We start from the raw sequence: 8684 nt of genomic DNA on the forward strand, positions 1-8684 counted from the left end.
CAGCAAAGATAGACTGTCCAGCCTAAACAAGATTCTTGACAGATTATGTCAGATTCGTGGCACCTCTGATAAACCTACAAATCACACCAACAGAGAATGCTGGGTCTTTAAGCAGGCCGGCAAGCTAAATGCCGAACACAAGGGGAGGGAGATACCAAGTCAAGACGAGGATGAGCCTCACTAACAAAACACTGGGGGACAGAAAAAATTCCCACCAGAAGTCAAAACAGTGAACATGATTCATTTAATGAAGAGGAGGAGCACACGCGCACTCCGAGACGTATACATCGTAGAGCCCGTTACCCCCAAGTTCAACCCTTGGTCATACTGCCCAATCACTTTTGATCGCAGGGACCACCCGACTAGTACCCGGCACGGAGGATTGGCTGCCTTGGTACTAGACCCAATAATTGACGGATACCATCTCACCCAGTCCTTATGGACGGCGGCAGTAGTCTTAATCTGATATATCAAGATACAGTCCGCAAAATGGGGATAGACCCAACAAGAATCAGCCAAAGCAATACTACCTCTAAAGGAGTTGTACCAGGCCCATAGGCCCGCTGCACATGCTCTATAGTACTAGAGGTTGTATTCGGTTCTCCCGACAACTAGCGGAGCGAAGAATTAACCTTCGACATCGTTCCGTTCCGAAGCGGCTATCAAGCACTACTCGGAAGAACAGCCTTCGCTCGTTTTAATGCAATACCGCAGTACGATTATCTTAAGCTCAAGATGCCCGGTCCACGTGGCATCATCATAGTTAGCGGAAACTCAGAGCGTTCCTTACATGCGGAGGAATGTATGGCGGCTTTCGCAGCTGAACACTAAACGATCCCTCCAACCAGAATAAATGATCTGTCGTCAAGACTGCGGACATGGCTAGACGAGTCCGACGCACCCCTCGCTGTAACAGTTCAGATAAACCCGATATTGGGTCGATGGATATAGCCACATAGGTGGCCCTAGGGGCTTCCCGCATGTAAAAAAGGACTATAGTTCGGTTCGACCTTTCTTAGATTGAATTTCAATGGTCTATTAAAAATAACCAAATTTCCGCACGTAGACTTTCACCTGGGTTTTCTCTCTCTTGTAGATGACAATCGCGCTACAGCCTTCCAGGACACGGCACAACGGAGACGCGGGCGCAGATGTGCAGCAGGGCCCCCCTCAAAGGTTTCTTTTTAGATTAAGAACCTGTGTAAACCTTTCTCACTGTCTCTTGTTGCTTCACGCCCTCCGGATACTTAGCATAACCAAGAGGGATGCTGACGTTATTGGCATTTTCGCCAGGTCATACTAATGCATGTACCTGGAAATTGAGGGTTCATTATCAAGGGCTTTGCTGAGCCCGGTATATGTTGTAAAGTCTGAATACCTTAGGGAGTGTTCGGCGTCGCGAGTTTGGCCTTGTATGCATCAGCTCCGAATCATGTCTTTGGTCAAATGTTGGGTTTGCCTGGCTCCCGTGTTTTGCTACCTTATAGTCCGCTTTATCGGCTAAGGTGGCACTGGGAGAACTACTGTGATTGTGCCCTAGTTAATCTGGATGAGAACCTCAGTAGAGAAAGCCGAAAACTGACTATCATGATAAAGCGCGAGACTGGTCAACCACTCGAGGACTCAGTGGAATCTTCGCGATTCCTCCGCATTAACAAAGGACCAGTTTCCCGATCATGTATCTACGCGCACCGTATTCGGATAAGCGCGAATGTACCAGGGGCTATATAGTAGCCCCACTGTCAAACTCCTATGGCTAAGTGAAAGTGTTAAAGCAATATAGTCTGATTGCCTTGTTCGTTGCGCTATCACCTCCTTCATGGACCAAGACGTTGGATCAAGTGTGAATACGTGCTTTTCCAAACACCCTCGCATTATGTGCGTGGGGGCTGAAGCTGACGACTGCAAACTTTCAGGTTATATACTTACAAAAACGGTCCCACAGGAGGCATCATAATACCTTCAGGCAACAAAAACAACCTGTATAATACAAATAATACTATTTTTACAATGGGGATACATGTCACTCGAACATGATGCTCTTCTAGCACTTAGCCTCTATTACACGAGCGCCTTCTCGGACTTCTTCTAAATAGTGCTCGGCCGAGACCTGGCCTACGGCCGGACCCTGGGTTGCAATCGCGGTGGCATCCATCTCTGCCTAGTATGTCTTAACACGGGCAAGAGCCATCCGCGCACCGTCTATGCATGCTGACCTCTTTATGGCATTGATATGTTGAACAGCACCAAGGAGTCGTTGCACTAAACCAAAATAACTATTCGGCTTTGGTCCTTCTGGCCAAAGATGATCCACGACAGACCTCATGGCCAGCCCGGACAACCAACGGAGCTCGGCCCACTCGGCCATTTGCTCATTTAACAGCAGCGGATGCGTCAGACCACTGAACTGTGACCAGAACAACCGCTCTACTTCGTGATCTTCTTGATCTTTGAAAAATGCAGTCGCATCAGCAGCACTCATTGCCAAGTCCGCGTACGCGTCTGCAGCACTCCATAATCGATCCAGAGGGGCATACTTCGGATCCCCGAACTTCATCTGCAACAAAAAGGGCTTCCCAGCCGCGATATCTCCGGCTCGACGGAGCTCCTCATCTGTCGCTCTGATTTTAGAACGGGTTTCCTTGGCTGCCTCCACGGCTCTCTTCAGGTCAGCCGCTCTCACTTGGCTTTCCTTTTCAAGAAGCTCATATCGGCCGGCGGCATGTTTCAGCTCAACAGCCATCTTGGCTATTTCATCTTCGCTCTTGCGATGAGCAGCCTGTTCGGCTCTTAAGTCTTCGGCCGCCTTTAGGGCGGCCGCATCACTTCTCCTGGCTTGTTCCTTGGCTCGGGCAAGTTCCTCCCGAAGGGTCTCCACGGCGGCAGCTCCATCTGCAGTCAAAACGTATTATAGATACTAGCATCATGCTCCTCTTAATACTTGCTGACCACCCAAAAATACATACCCTGTGCCTCGTCAAGCCGCTTGTTCACAAGCACAATGTCGGCATCTGCCGCGTCCAGTTGCCAGCTTAGTCCGGCAAACTCAGTAGTCTGGCTAGCCACCGGACCGCCCGCTACCTGCACACGAAAGCAGCGCGATCATTACCTGGGACTATGATCCTCTGTTTGCCGCCTCGGGACAACAACCAGAGTCTCAGGGGCTACTATCTGTATAGAGCACACCTAGCGTGTGCGGTACCGTCAATTTTTTTGTGTACCTCAAAGCCTTTTAGCAGGCTCGTAAAAGCTTCATGCAACCTACTTTTGGCGGATGAGATCCTCTCAACCACCGTACCCATTAAACTATGATGCTCCTCTGAGATAGCCGCTTGCTCCAAAAGACCCGTCAGTACATCCGGTTGCGCACCGGACAACCCCGGACTCTTTCTGTTACTCCTCTTAGGAGCCGAATACTTCGGATTTCGGGTGGCCGAAGGGTTACCTTCTAGCCTTGGCGGATCATGAGAAATCCTCCGTGATGACACCTCAGGGTCATCCGCCCCAGGAGGCGAGGAGACAAGGGGAGGAGTTTCACTCTCCATCATCTCCGGAAGAAGATCCCCCGAAGACGAACTCTGTCGGGAAGAGCTAAGATCTGGACTACAAGACATACGTCTTGGTTATTGTCAGCGGAGATAAAGCAAAATACATTCACCAAAAGTACTTTTGTTCACTTACAGCTCAGTGGAAGGCTGATCCCCTTGTGGGCATGGTGCGGAAGGAATGCCCTCCGGGTCAGGGCCCCCTGGCGAGGGTTTCTTCTCTCGTTTGGAAACCCTTGTTTCCAAGTCTTCAGGAGTTGTGCTTTTCCTTCTTTGGGGAGAGGGAATTTCATATTCTTCTCCCTGATTATCCTCCTTCATGGAGGTTCTAATTCCCCCAGTTTGGATGAGTAGTGCGTTAGGCTTGCTTTCAACTTCTTCGTCTCTCCCTTTATCTTCCTCCGAGGGCACTTGATAAGGTGCATACTCTAGCATCCTCGCTAGTACAGGATCCGGCGAGCCATCGGGAAGGGGGGCCGAACACCTGATCATCTTTGCCTTTCTCACTCAGTCCTGGCCAAGAGAAATTCTTTCAGAATTATGTTATGACAAGTGAAAAGACAGTGTGTTCGGTCGTGGAAATACTTACCTGGGTATCTGGACGATTACAGTTGAGACCCGCATCCTCGGTGGTGTCCGGACACTTTATCCGCGATCCAAAGAACAATCCATACATCTCTTCGAGCGTCATGCCGAAGAAGTGTTGAATAGTTCACGGTCCTTCCGGGTTGAAGTCCCACATACGGAGAGATTGACGTTGTGTAACACCCTCGATGCGGCTATATCTCCCACGTGTCGAAGCACGACTTAGAGGTATAACCGCATTGAAAGCAATGTCGCAAGTGAGGTAATCTTCACACAACCCATCTAATACATAAGTGAAAGAGTTACATAGTTGGCTTACAATCGCCACTTCACACAATTACATGAATAAAACATTACATCATCCAGATACACCACAAGGTCCGACTATGAAACCAAAATAAAAGAATACTACCCCAAATGCTACACAGATCCCCGATCGTCCCGACTGGGCTCCACTACTGATCGACTGAAACGAAAACAACACAATGGACAAGATCTTGATCGAGCTCTTCCTGAGCTTGGTTGCGTCATCTGCACGGACTCATCGGAACCTGCAAGCTGGTTTTGGAAGTATCTGTGAGTCACGGGGACTCAATAATCTCGCACCCTCGCGATCAAGACTCTTTAAGCTTATCTCTACTACTATTAAACAAGCAAACATATTCATCCCTAAACGTACCCAGCCTAACTTACACGTAACACTCTCAATCAATTATAGCCTCACGATCTGAATCATTTGATTATACTAGAAGAACGCCCGTGCATTGCAACGGGGCCACATTAGGGTTAAGAGTTCAATATTAATCATGTTAATAATACATTTAATATTCTCATACATATCAAGTGACACTGGCAATCTTTTTTGTCAATTTAGTAACGGGCTCAGTTGCAACGGGCTCTTTATACATACCAGACAACTCGGTACTACTTAAACTACAACTATGGCTACCAATATTTTTTTGTCAATTTAGCTCAGCAATAGTGCCTGGCTTAATAGACTGCTTTGCATTCACCCCCTCAGAAGACAGAGAGCAAGCTAGCAAGCACGCACGCGTCCAACCCCGCCGCTGCATGCGCTGGCAGAAGGTGAGGCAGCAAGGGAGACTGCACATTGAAGCTGTCCATGCAAGGCTGGAGGTGCTGGGCCGGCGACGGCGGTGTCGGGACGGCGCTTGATTCGTTCCCGGTGGCGTGGAGCTTGGGGTGGCAACACGGCGATAGCTAGTGCTCGGGGATGGGGGTTTGGGGCGGGGGCAGTCGACCCGATGGCTGGCGAAGTTAACGGGCTCGGGCGGCTGGAAATTCGGCGGGTGACGGCGGCACAGCGCGAGGATGGGACAGGCGGAAAACCTAGCGGGCGTTCAACTACCAATACCCACGCCTTTTTTTGGGGGAATTGCTTGTGAAAATAACGTGCGACGACGACTTAGCGAGCGGATCCCCTTAAAAAAGACATAGCGAGCAGATTCCCTTAAAACTGGTAGGAATGGATATGATTGATGACGTTGATAAATAGTGGTGAATGTTGACCTAATTTACAATCATCATGCATGGAAATGAATCATCAAGAAAAAGAATACTTCCTATTAATACACTCATAGGAAGCTTCCTAATCTCTGCTACCAAACAGTTTCTGCCCAAACAAGGAAGGAAAGTTATGGACGTGATTCGAAAGGAAACAAACGTTATGAAGATTAATTAATTTAGATTTGATCTTTAGAGATTGATTGTGATTGATTCTTTTACATAAAGACATTACTAAATAATTTGCGTCGGTATGGAAAGTTCTGATCCGTTCAGTTTTTTTCGTTGTGTGAGAGGGTGAAGTGAAAATAAACCGATGAAGTGGGGGAGGCGACGAAAAAAATCTACGACGGTTAACCTACGAAAAAAAACCGGACGAAAGTGGTGGGACGAAAAAAAACCTGGAAGCGAGACTACCAACTGCTCCATTAGGAGTAGAGATCTAGCCGTCCATATACACTAATTGTCAGCCAAAAGTGTGTTTAGCGATTTGAGAGAGCGTACGAAAACTCTGCCGTCTCGATACGATCCACAGCCGCGGCCCCAACAATCACGCATGAAAAAAGGAAGCAGATCCAATTGAATCCCCTCACCCTCAATGGAGCGCTGCACCTCCGGCTTGTGGCATCAGCCTTCTCTCCCTCCTCACCAGATTTCGTCTTCGCCATCGAGAGGTGTTAAGGGAGGCGCCCGCGATGCGATGACAGCGGGGAGAAGCGACGCATTGGCGGACAGCCGGACAACAGCGCATGTGCAGCACATAGCAGCGGCGGCTGTAAGGCCATGGCGGACGAGCAGGTGGTGTGGCTGAGGGCGGGAGAAGAGAGGCTGGGCAGCGCCGGAGGCGGAGCTCGGCCGCGAGCGTGGCACGCACAGGGCAGTGCCGCGCGAGCGCCCTGCAGCCGCATCACCGAGCGGCAGCCCCGCCGCCACACTACTACACGAGGGCAGCGCCACCGCATCACCGAGCCACAGCCCGGCCGTTCTCGGCCGGAGGTCGCCGACGCCTTTCCCAACTTTTGGGTTGGCACCTTGATCGGACGCCTCCCTTTTGGCTAACATGTTTGTATGAAATTGAACATTTTAGTAACATTCTGCTGTGTGTTCACAACTTCACATTAATTCAGAAATTGTATGTATGAATCGACTGCATCCGATGTTGTGCTTCTCCTGTTGCCTTGAAAGGATTGCTGGATGGAAAGATGTTTTTGCTTTTAGGATTTCTGGTGTGTGTACGACCCTCTAAGTAACTCTTTTTCATCTCATGCAGCAGGAGAGGCTTAGAGGAAGGCGCTGCAGCGTGGATGCACATGGGATGCTGCAGGTTAAAGTTCTTTTAGTTTGTTGATAATTTGTCAGACGTAGATTGTAAGTTATATAGCAGAAATAGATTTTAATTTGTGTATGGTGTGGATTCCAAAACTAATCTGCTTGTACTGAATTAATGTCTTTTACATAAATTTGCATGATGAATCTTTTGCAAGATACATGTGCCAAAGAGGAGGAGAGTATGAAAAGATAAAGGAGTCAAGAAGGACCGAAGGAGAAATCATATGTGAGCTTAATTAATGCTTCCTAATCAGTATGCTTTTCATATTGTCGCTTGTTGAACTAATATAGTTTGCTTTTGATTAAGGATCTTGACAAGGCACCTAGCTGTTTTTTATTTTCTGTAGCTTTTGTTGATCTTCTCCTTGTTTGGATTAAATTTCTCATTGATTTCCTATCCTTTGCAGGAACATGAACCTGATGATGACCCATAGTTGGATGTATGTGAGAGGTACAGGTGTTAGCTCATAAGCATATCAGAATACAACATGACGTGTATAATTATTCAGTTATTCTTTTTATCCATGCCTCAACAGCCAGACCAAATTAAACGACAAACTGCAATTATACGAAGACCCATTACATACACGATTAGCCCACCTGTCATCGCGAGACAAGTTAAAAGTGAAGCAACTAAATGTTTGGGTCGAATGTTGTTACTATTGGTTTCTTCAAGGGTAGTTACTTTTACCCAACATATGTCATTTTTTAGGTTAATTGACTAGCCCCTCTTTTTATAATCGTCCAGTCAATTAAGAGAAAAGGGGAAAGGAAAATGTATGACGACACAAGGGCTATCAATTACAGAGTGAATTACATAGCCTGCAACATTTGCATCCCTGGCCCTTTTTATGATCCTACAAGGGCTGAACAACTACAGCAGAGGACACACTCAAATTCAGAGTTTAGAGCCTGATGAGCAATGTTATGAGAACTTTTTCATGATCTGCCTATTTTCCGTGAAATTTGGACGTGTTGGATGGTCCATGTGATGTTCTCCAAGAATTGTTTTTCCTCATTTTTCTGTTCTGGTAGTATGATGGATTTTGATTAGATAAAAACCTGCAGTTTCTCTCGTAAGTTGGGATTAAGAGTTCCATACATATGCGGCAAGAGAGTATGTAGGGAAATCATGATATGACCTTGCTTGAGTTAGTATTTTCTTGTGCATTTCAATACCTACTATTAACTATATTGTTTTTCCTTCCTCAGGATCCACAAATTGTCAAGCACACATGCTACAACCATCAACTTCTGGGATATTAACTATCTAACAAGGCAATGTTCACAAAATGGTTTCCATCATCTATGCGATTCTGTTTCAATTATAGCTGTTTGTTTCTCCAATGACTATGTCTACTGTTACGCACGATAAGAAATCTATTCAGGCTATGTCACTGCATCCAAAAGACTTGGTACCCATGAGTTCGTTTTCCTATTATGTACATTGCTGGAAGCCTGGAACCTTTCAAAAAATTATAACCTTACAATTCAGTATTTCATATGCCATCTGATGATACAAGGTCTTCACAGGAAAAACAATGGCACTTGCCCTTTTAGAAAACAAACAGAGGATTTTTGGGCGAACCCTCACTTTTAATGCAAGTTCACTGGACGACTACCATATCTTTATGTACCATTTGATTGCTTGGATGAAGTTTTTTTGTGGGGGATTGCTTGGATGAAGTTGAACGGGAGATC

At 46.9% G+C, this 8684-nt stretch overlaps 1 long non-coding RNA gene across 2 annotated transcripts; it reads left to right on the forward strand.

Moving 5' to 3' along the window:
* Window positions 1-6145: 6145 nt before the first annotated feature.
* On the forward strand, window positions 6146-8473 carry LOC123082024 (uncharacterized). 2 transcript variants are annotated; one of them, XR_006438915.1, is made up of 4 exons: window positions 6146-6978; window positions 7139-7209; window positions 7391-7434; window positions 8196-8473. It is a non-coding gene; the product is annotated as an uncharacterized lncRNA (long non-coding RNA). The 2 variants fall into 2 exon arrangements; XR_006438916.1 differs by having other exon boundaries at window positions 6146-6720; window positions 6925-7209.
* Window positions 8474-8684: the final 211 nt, after the last annotated feature.

This window comes from Triticum aestivum, chromosome 4A (genome assembly GCF_018294505.1).
Source record: "Triticum aestivum cultivar Chinese Spring chromosome 4A, IWGSC CS RefSeq v2.1, whole genome shotgun sequence".
In the NCBI taxonomy this organism is placed as follows: domain Eukaryota; kingdom Viridiplantae; phylum Streptophyta; class Magnoliopsida; order Poales; family Poaceae; genus Triticum; species Triticum aestivum.